The sequence below is a fragment of the Haemaphysalis longicornis genome, unplaced genomic scaffold (assembly GCF_048455015.1).
Source record: "Haemaphysalis longicornis isolate Haplotype H1 unplaced genomic scaffold, Haemaphysalis longicornis Haplotype H1 scaffold_1, whole genome shotgun sequence".
NCBI classification, from domain to species: Eukaryota; Metazoa; Arthropoda; class Arachnida; order Ixodida; family Ixodidae; genus Haemaphysalis; species Haemaphysalis longicornis.
In genome coordinates this window covers 354,190,281-354,200,666 of record NW_027526203.1, presented here as the reverse complement: position 1 = coordinate 354,200,666, position 10,386 = coordinate 354,190,281, and the positions used below count along the sequence as shown (strand labels likewise).

Genomic DNA, 10,386 nt, shown 5'->3' with positions numbered 1-10,386 from the left:
TGCCCCCAACAAATTGACTGAGAGGAGGAGTTTCTTCCTCTCCTTGGCTCAATTCTTGTGCACCGAGAGAAGTGTGCTACTGCTAGGTGATTTTAATTGTGTGTGTACTCAGGAGGATCGTTCGGCAGGTAACTGGCGCTATGATTCCAGTGCCGCGGTTCTCAGTGACCTGATTAGTGAATACGGCCTAGTTGACATAGGAAGCGTTATAGGGAGCACTGTACACTTTACGCATTTTCATCGTTTTTCTAGTGCCCGTCTGGACCGAATTTATGTTTCAACGGGAAAGTGCTCCATTGTGCGTGATTATGTTGTTAGGCCAATATTTTTTACTGATTATTGCATGGTCTCTGCACGGATCGGTCCACGGGGCTGGCGCGCTCCTCCCATCTCTTGGGAACTGTGGAAACTGAACAATAGTATACTCTGGGACGGACTTTTTCAACACACAGTAGCAGCTTGCTTGAACGATACATTCAAACTTTCAACCCTTAGTATTTTCCAAAAATGGGACCTTTTTAAACAAGAAATCAAAAACGTAGCTATAGAGGCGTCGGCTCGGTCATCCTTTTTGAAGCGACTTCACGTGCGTGAACTCCACAGTTCCTTGATGCAATTACATAAGGCTGAAAGAGCTGAGGCTGTGACATTTTTTGATGAAATATGCAATGTTAAAGCTCAAATGCAGCAGCATATGACTGAAAAATATCGGGGAGCCCTTGTTTGATCAAGAACGCGTAGGTTTTTGCAGGAGCCGCCAACACGACGCGCATTTGGAAATGAAAAGCAGACAGCACTAGAAAAAGTTATAGTCGAAATTGAGTATGGGGGCCAAAGCTACTCTGATAGCCGCAGTATACTTGGAGCCTTTTGTGCCCATTATGAAAAATTGGTAAATGGAAACACGGGTACCTGTAGTACGCCTGATTTTAATGTATTCCTCCAGCCTTTTCCTAAGCTCAGTGACGATGAGCGGGCTCTTGTAGAAGGGCCAATTACTCTTCAAGAAGTGAAAAGTGCCATTTCAAACCTGCAAACCCATAAGTCACCTGGACCTGATGGCCTCACTTCGGAGTTCTACCAAAAATTCTCGAGTATTCTGGCACCTGTCTTACATGAGGTATTTGCAAAGGCCTATGAACTCGATGTCCTGCCTCCTACATTTTACCAAGGTTATACTGTACTAATCCCGAAAAGTGACAACGCAGAAAAGTTGAATAGCGTGGATGGCTACAGGCCGATATCTCTGTGTAACGTGGATTACAAGATATTCGCGAAGGTGCTGGCAAGCAGGCTACAGATTGTAATCACAAGTCTGATAGGTTCGCACCAGACTTGCGGTATTCAGGGGCGGAGCATTCAGACCAACATCCATATTGCTCGTTCAGTACTGGTGTGCGTATCCGATGGTGCTGGGCAGGTTGCGCTCCTTCAAATTGATCTTGCCAAAGCATTTGACAGGGTTAGCCATCCTTTCCTTTTTGCTGTTCTGGAGTCAGCTGGGCTTGGGGAAGCCTTGTATAAAGGCATATCTCTCTGTTATAAAAGCTGTACGACCCGGTTGATTATAAATCGCCAACTCTCTAGACCTATTCCCATTTGATCTTCCGTACGGCAAGGTTGCCCGTTGTCAGCCCTTTTATTCGGTTTGTACCCTGAGCCCCTGTGCACTAGTATTCTCCAAAGCAGTGCCATTCATGGTTTCTCACTGGAAAACTATGAAGCCAAAGTTTTAGCCTACGCAGATGACCTTGCCTTTTTTGTACGAACAAGAAAAGTGTCTTGGAGGTAATGATGCTGACACAGCGGTTTTGCGATGTAAGTGGTGCTAAGGTGAACCTTGAAAAATCAAGAGGTTTTTGGAAGGGCTGGTGGGGTACGCAGCCACGTCAATATGGAGGCATAACATGGCACTCTGAAACAATACAGTACCTGGGGGTTCCTCTACATCAGATTCGGAACAGTGGACCTCATTGGTCTTCTGCACTTACTGTAGTGAAGTGCAAAACGCAGGCATGGATGGGGCGGGAGCTGTCTATATTTGCGCGTGCAGAACTGTGTAATGTATTTCTTGTCTCCAAACTTGTTTATGTTCTGCGGGTCCTTAGTTGCGCACGAAATAACGTTCAAGCATTTCACAGAGTGTTGGCTACCTAAGTCCAAGTGGGAGCCCATGCACCACGATAACCTCTTCCTCCCGTTAAGGTCTGGTGGTGTTGGATTGGTGCATTTGTTTGTACACCAGCTCGTTTCGCGGTTCTTTTTTATCAAAACGGCTGATCATCCGTTTTTAAAAGTTTTTATTGAGCATAAATTGAGTGCTCATTTGCCTTTTTTATTTGCTCCAACCCACTCCGCGAATCCTAGGCCGCTTTGGGGCTTTCTGAAAGAGGTTGCTGACACTTTCAAATTTCTTATTGTGCGTTTTTCTCTCGAGTATTTGTACGGTCTCTTCAGGAAAGAATTGACGGGCATTTTTATTTAAAGTTTATTTCCAGTGCCCATTTACTGTCAACCATATCTGATGTTTTTTGATGACAGTGTGTTGAAGCGCGTCAAGAAAATGTGCATCCAAGAGGCTGCAAAAACTTTCTTTTTTAAGTTGCACACATCAACGTTGCCTGTTAAAACATGGCTCAATAGTAAAGGTGTATATGTGCCTTGGTCTGTTAACTGTCGCTTGTGTAACCAGCCGGAGTCAATTGATCACTGCTTTGTTTTATGTCGGGATGCTGTGTTTTTTGGGATATTCTGCAGCGGACTCTTAAAAAGGACATAAACATCACCCCTTACAGTATACGATTCCTGCCAGTGATGAAGAACTGTTCCGTGCCATAAGACCTTTTCATGCTGATAGGATTGTTTAGGCTATGGAAGCGTCGCATGATTGACCGCCATGCCGAGGAACCATGGAACGAAGTCAATTTTTCGCGAACAATGTGCGGTTGTGTACAGTGTCTATGCGGCGCAATCGCAGCCGCCGGACTGGTTGCATCTTCTTGAAGCGGGTGTGTGCCTGCCTGACTTTTAAAATGTATTAGTGAATGTACCGTTATTGTAGTTAGGGTGGGACTTTAAGCTATTCGGGCTAGTTTCCCATGCAACAAAGGAAAAAAAATGGTAGCGCAATCGGATAGACGCCGCTTTCATAGCACGAGGGACCCTGGTTCGATTCCGACTACGGGAGGCGTTTTTTTTTCTTTCAGATTGGCTGCACATGTTATTCTTCCCTGCCGCTAGTAACCCCGTGCCCCTCGGGCCTCTGGGATGGCCCAGTGGTGAGGTCGCGGGTTCCAGCATCGTTTCTGTACCCGCCGCGGGTTGCCACTCCAGCGCGCTGGTGGTTTTAAAGAACTCCTCGCTGTCAGGCAGCCAGGAGGCCGAAGGTTCGAGCTCAGCGATTCGCCCCTGTCGTTAGCGAAGTTGTACCACGGCTCGCTCGTTTCCCCGGGAGGGTGCCGCGGGCGCCTGTCAGCAGGGCTGCCTCGCGGTTTCGTGGTTGCTGGGTACGGCGAGAGGGCACGCGGATGCTGCGGGTGCTGCAACAGTTGTAGCACGGAAGTTGCTGAGGGAGGCTGCAATTTCTAGCGCTAGGGCGTTGCTTGTCGCGAGGGTAGGAAGGGTACGCCACGGGGAATCCAAGGCGGCGTCAATAGCCGGAACAGAATCGGGTAAAGGATGTACTCGGGAGGGCTATGCTCGATGTCCTGCTTTGACGGTGGGTTGTAACCGTATACCTGTAGCTCATTTCTTCAAGACCCAGATAGCGCTCTCGAATCAGCTCTGAGAAGGTTTCCAAGCACATTCGCTGAAGCGTTGCCCTGGTCTCCTCGTAGAGTGAAAATTGTACCAACACATTGTTCACTGACGGGAACAAACCAAGGTTGGTGATGGCTGGTTTTCCAAGTAGGGCTGTACGTAGACCATATAGGATGCAGATGTTTTCCACGCTTTCTCGGCCGTTGAGCTTGAAATGAAGCCTAGCTAGTCCCGAGATGCGCCGAGTCTTTCCATCCGGACCCTGCAACCTTCGGTCGGGGAGATTTAGAGCGACGTGCTTGAAGAGCTGTCGGAATTGTCGCTCAGGGATAACAGTCTCGTCCGCTCCCGTGTCGATTTCGAAGACTAGGGTCTGTGACTCGATGAGGGGAGAGACCTCCCACCTGGATGAAGCCGTCGTCACCGTGAGGCCCAGGAAACCTGGCTCCTGCTCGATGTTTCGTATTTATTTATTTATTTATTACAATACTCTCCAGGCCTCGGAGGGCGTTACGGAGAGGAGTGGGTAAGGTTTATACAAAGTTTACAATGGCCGTCTTGAACGATGATGGGTCAGGGTTGCTGGCGATGGAGGCGGGAAGGTGGTTCCAGTCGGTGGCTGTCCTTGGCAAGAATGAATTGAAGTGCACGTTTGTTTAAAGAGCTCGGCACGCTAACTTTAAATCTGTGATCAATACGTTCGGAAATATAAGCAGGTGGTGAGAGAAGGTCGCGTTTAATATCAGGATTGGTGAAGTAGATTTTGTGGAAGAGGCAGATGCGAGATACTTTTCTTCTGATAGATAGGTCAGGAAGCCCAAGGTTAGATTTAATAATGGATACGCTAGCGGTGCGGGAGTAGTTAGAAACAATAAAACGAGCTGCGCGGTTTTGGATCGATTCAATTAGGGAAGAAAGAGATAGCTGGTGAGGGTCCCAAATTGCTGAAGCATACTCGAGCTTACTTCTAACAAGAGTCTTATAAAGAAGCAGTTTTAAAGAGACTGGAGCTAGCGAAAAATTACGACGGATGAAGCCAAGCATGCGGTTAGCGTTGTTAGTGATGTAATCAGTATGTTTATGCCATGATAGATCGTTACTTATGTGAACACCAAGGTATTTGTAGGAGAGAACGGTGTCTAATTGTGTTGAGTTAAGAAAGTATTCAGGCAGGTTATGGCGATTAGTAGTGTTAGAGACCCTCATATATTTGCACTTGTTTGGGTTAAGGTTCATGAGCCAGTTGTTGCACCACAAGGATACGTTATTGAGGTCAGATTGTAGTAAAGAAGAGTCTGCGGGGTTGGTTACTTTACGATAGATTACACAGTCATCCGCGAAAAGTCGAATTGAAGAAAAAACGTGGTCAGCAAGATCATTAATATAAATAAGGAAAAGCAAGGGGCCCAAGACAGAGCCTTGGGGAACCCCGGATGTTACATGGCGCATGCGTGAATTGCAGTTATTGGCGGTGACATACTGCGTTCGATTTGTTAGAAAAGCTTCTATCCGTTTAAGTAGGCTGTAGTCTAGGTTAAGCTTGCTCAGTTTATAAAGAAGAAGGTGGTGTGACACAGAATCAAATGCCTTCCGGAAGTCGAGAAAGATGCAGTCGGTGACAGAAGCCTGATCAAAGGTAGAGTACAGATCGTTAGTGAAAAGTAGTAGCTGTGTTTCGCAAGAGTAGTGCTTTCGGAACCCATGTTGGAATTTAGTGAAGAAGTTGTTTAATTCAAGGAAAGTGCTGAGATGAGAATACAATATGTGTTCTAGAATTTTGCACGATATACTAATTAGTGAAATGGGTCTGTAGTTCAAGGGGTCAGAAGTGTTACCTTGCTTGGGCACTGGCACCACCTTTCCCGCCTTCCAATCACTGGGGAGGGTAGAACATTGCAAGGACTGTGTAAAGATGTGAGACAAGATTATAGAAGAATACGTTGCAGTGCCCTTTAAAAATTGAGCGGGAATTCCATCAGTTCCAGGGGATGAATTCTTGATATTATTAATGAGCGATTCAATTCCTACCCAGTCAATAACAATGAAATCCATTGGCGGCAAAGACACATTGTAAGTGCAGGGCAAAACGGTACAATGATTATTACCAAATGAGACAGTAAATGCATCCTGTAAAGCTTCGCAACACTGGTTAGAAGGAATAGCCGCGCCTTGTTCATCGCAAAGGTTGATCAGTTTTTGTTTAGAGCCATTAATTAAATTCCAGAATTTGCGCGGGTTAGTTTCGAGCAAAGAAGGCAAGGTGGTAACGAAAAACTTTGATTTGCTCTCTTTAAGTGTCCGTTTGTACTCAAAAACAGCGATATTGTAAGCGGACCATGTGTCTGCCTTATCTGTCGACACAGCGCGCCGAAACAGGCGCTTTTTTTTGTTGCGGAGCCTGTTAAGGTTAGAAGTAAACCACGGAGACTTGTAATTAGAACGTACGGTACGGGCGGGTATGTATTTGTCGATCAGTGATAAAGCTTTGGCTTTAAATGCATTCCAATTATCTTCTACTGTGCGATTTTCGAAACTGCTGATGAAAGAATCTGTAAACGCTTCAAGTTCTATATTGATGGCAGCAAAATCACCCCCTGCATAATCTCTTATTATCTTTGTAGTTTGTTCTTTACGAGGAAATTTGGTACTGTAAGTAAATTGTAGTATACAATGGTCACTTAGACCGCTTAGGTATGTCACAGGTGAAATGGTGTCGGGGGTAGTGGTGAGGATTAGGTCAAGCACATTGGAGGAAGTAGGCGTAACGCGTGTAGGTTTTGTTACCAGTTGGGTTAGGTTGAGATCCTCACAAAGGCTAATGAACCTTGTGCGTTCAGATGAACGGGCAACAGGTGGGTTACTAACTCCCTTCCAGGAAATATCCGCAAAGTTAAAATCACCCAGGACGAAGATTGGCGAGGCGGGATATCGAACGACTAGGCTGTGTAACGCGTCGTACAGTGTGTCGCAAAACGTGGATGATGAAATTGGTGGGCGATAGCAGGCACATAAAACCACTTCTTTGTGGCCGAAACGAACGCATGCGCAAACAAGCTCGAGAGGGCATCTTATGGGAATAACATGAGAATGCAAATGTGCAGAAACAGCGATTAAGACGCCACCGCCAACTCTTGTCTCACGTTCGGATCTGTAAAATCTATACTCCTGTGCGGTTTGAAAAATTTCACTATCTTTTATTTTGCTTGACAACCATGTCTCCGTGAGAACAACAATGTCGGCGGCACAGTCATCGATTACGGAAGAAAGATCGTCACGCTTTTTCAAAACGCTACGGATATTGGCAACTAGAAATGACACTGTGTTTGCAGTACTACCGGCATTATTGCGGTGTGATTGCTGGACAGTGGAAGGGCTATTAGATGCTCCTAGGGCACTTGACGTCGGGGAATCAGAAGGTTCGGTGATCTGGCTAATGTCATACACTTTATCAGTCTTTGAACAGTATGCGAAACATTTTTTGTTAATATAGAGCTTGTTATACCGGAGTGAGTATTGCTGACCGCTCGCTTTGCCATAGTCCAGAAGCTTTTTCCTTGAATTACGCGTAGATTTGCAAAAATCCTCCCCAATCGATATATCCGTACCTTTTAGTTTGCCTTTGTTAGAAAAAACTTGGCTTCTAACCTTTGAAGACAAAAATTTGACAATTATAGGCCGACATTTGGTTTCGATGTAATTGCCCAGTCTATGCGCCCTTGCAATGCTTTCCGAGGGTATTTCAACCTCCAGTGTAGAGGACGCGAAATTTCTAATTACTTCTTCAGATTCTGCCCATGATTCGGTCGAAGTGTCAGCCAGGCCATAAAATATCAGATTTTCCCTGCGAGACCGATCTTCTAGGTCGTCTAATCGGGAGTTCATCTCTAGGCTCTCGCTCTGCACCGCTTGCTGAAGCTCAGTACTGTTGGACTTTTCAATCAAGCTAACACGGGATTCAACGTCTACTAGTCTCGTGGTGATGTCTTGAACACTTTTTTCTAGCTTTATTTGGCTGGTCTTTAAATCATCCAGCATGCGTTTTAACTCGTCATGACGCGAGTCAGCATGTTCATTGATGGCCTTAACTACCGTCGCTAGTTCTTCTGATAGTACGTTGCAGCTGATTTGTTTGTTAGGTCCAGGATTAAGCTCGACATCCCCACATAAGACTAATAGCTTCATAGTATCTACACAATCACAAATAATCATGCATAACACTGGTGGGCATGGGAAGAGAAGCAGACACAGATTGTTTGACCGTTTACAATGATAGGATGGAGCGGTACCAACCTGCAAGACGAAACAAAACGGATTTTGGAGAGGCTGCATTTCTGCGTCTCTCCCATGCCCACTGAAGGGACAACACGTCGGCCGGGTTCTTATGTAGTCGGCAGGAAGTGAAGGCATTGTAGCCGAGAGTACGCCGCCGATAACGGGAACCAGGCGTGGCATAGATGACGGAAGGGACCCAGGGCACTGCGCGTAGTCGCGAAGACACCGTTGTAGTGCGCTGATAGGCTCGTTGATGCTTGGCACGTGGAAGGCTGTGTCAGGCTCGGTCTTTGAGGGATCAGCGCATGCGCGCAAATCCAGTGCAGCCAAATTCGCCTTGTCCGAGACAGGCCATCCTCCGGGAACGTAGACCGCGCATGATCCAAGCGCCAGCAAAAACTGCAAGACGAAACAAAACGGATTTTGGAGAGGCTGCATTTCTGCGTCTCTGAGCGGCAAACGGTTGAGAAATGGCCCTTTTTCCTGCATTTCTGGCAGATGCAGTCTTTAGCTGGACATGTGGCCCTCGCGTGACGTTCGTTGCCGCACCAGCCACACGATGGGACGTTTTTCTTGGAGCCTATCGTGTGGTGTGCGGTTGGAGGTGGCGTTGCTGCGGGGTCTTTAGCGGGTCTATTACGTCGTGCTTTAAGAGCATCGAGGTTGATAGTTTCCTTTGGCGTGGCCGAAAAGAGTGCTGCCTGCTGCTCTTGTACTGCCTCATTCTGACGAACGATGGTTAAAGTTTTCATGAGGTCTAAGCTGGGGTCAAGCTGAAAAGTTTGCGACAGTTTGTGGTTCTTGAGGCCCATGACTAGTCTTTCACGGATTAACTCTTCGCGGAGCTCGCCATAGTTACAAGTCCCTGCTAGTGCGTGCAGGGCAGTGGCGAAATCTTCCACGGACTCACCATTCATCTGGACTCGGGTGTTGAATTTGGTCCGCTCGTAGATGATGTTTCGGTGAGGTATGAAGTAGTCCTCGAAGCCCTTTAGCACAGCGCTGAAGTTTTTCTGCTCGTCAGGGGTCAACTTGATTGTGTTAAAGATGTCTTCTGCCTGGGGTCCCATGAAATAGACCAGTGCGTCCACCTGGCATTCTTCGGGTCGATCGCTTAGCCCTTAAGCAGAGAAAGCAGGTAGCGGAGAAAGCGTCTCTTCCATGGGGCCAGTCTGATGGAGGAGAAGGTGAACGGGTCAGGTGCCGTGATCTGGAACGAGACAGCGCCGCCGTTTTTGTTGGCCATCGAGGATGAGTCCCCCGAGAAGGTCGCAGGCTGGTCGCTAGTCGAGATAAGGTCCGTAGACGAGGCAGAAGCGGGCGAACCAGTAGGTTATAACTGCAGCTTCAGGGCGAGTGGTGTTTGAGTGTCCTGACGTGTCTTCCAGGCGGAGAGCAGCGGCCAGCAAATCCCACTTCTGACACCATGTTGGATGGAATGCTTGCCCAGCGAAACGCGCATGACGTCAGGTGCATGGTGCGAGGCACGTGGCAAGAGCGCTTTATTATCTTCACTCTGCTACAGGTGCGGGTGCAGCAGATTGTCCCACACCTGGTGCCTTAAAAAAGTCATCATCATCATCAGCCTACTCAGGTCCACTGCAGGTCAAAGGCCTCTCCAACTGACCTTCAACCTCTCCTGTCCTGCGCTGCTCGAGTCCACAGTCTACCCCCTAATTTCTCTATTTGATCCCTCCATCGGGTTAATGGCCTTCCCCTTCTAAAGAAAGTGGTGCCCCCCTTTCAAAAGGATGGCCACGTATCATATGTTTCCGGTTTCCCAGGTTGCTTCCGCCGCAGACTACATGCAAAATTATGGCCTCCAAAGTCAAACTTTGCTACCCCGGCGGGAGTCAAGCCAATTTCCATCCAATCCGAAGCTAGCCAGATGTCTTAGGTATGAAAATGACATCGTCCTGACATCGCACCATGCATGGCTCTGCAGCGGAAAACTTTTGTTCGGAAAATTGAACTTTTGGCTTTATTTTGTGCGAAATATCCGTTGTTCATATACATTACTCCTATGAGATAACTGGTGGTTCCTCGGGAAAGTACGGAATATCCAGCAAGCCCTAATTTTTGGAGTCGGCAAAAACGGCCGGCTACAGTAATGGATAAAGTCGGTTCAAAATAAATTAAATAAGACTTGTTCAACGCTCCCCGTCCGCTTGATCAATCGTCAAGCACAAGCAGGTGCTGTTTGTAGACGGGTTATAATTTGTGTCACACTCAAATACCCACCGGCTTTCGACGGCTCTAGGCCCGGTCGGGTCGGTGGCCGGTCGAAGCAAGAAAAGGCAAACTCACCTGGTGCCGGAGCTCGTGTATCACCAAGTACGAGCCCCCAGGGCGAGA

General features: G+C 47.3%; 1 pseudogene; it reads left to right on the top strand.

The window, feature by feature from the left end:
• Positions 1-1,791: 1,791 nt before the first annotated feature.
• LOC144159925 (uncharacterized) lies at positions 1,792-9,453 on the top strand (annotated as a pseudogene).
• Positions 9,454-10,386: the final 933 nt, after the last annotated feature.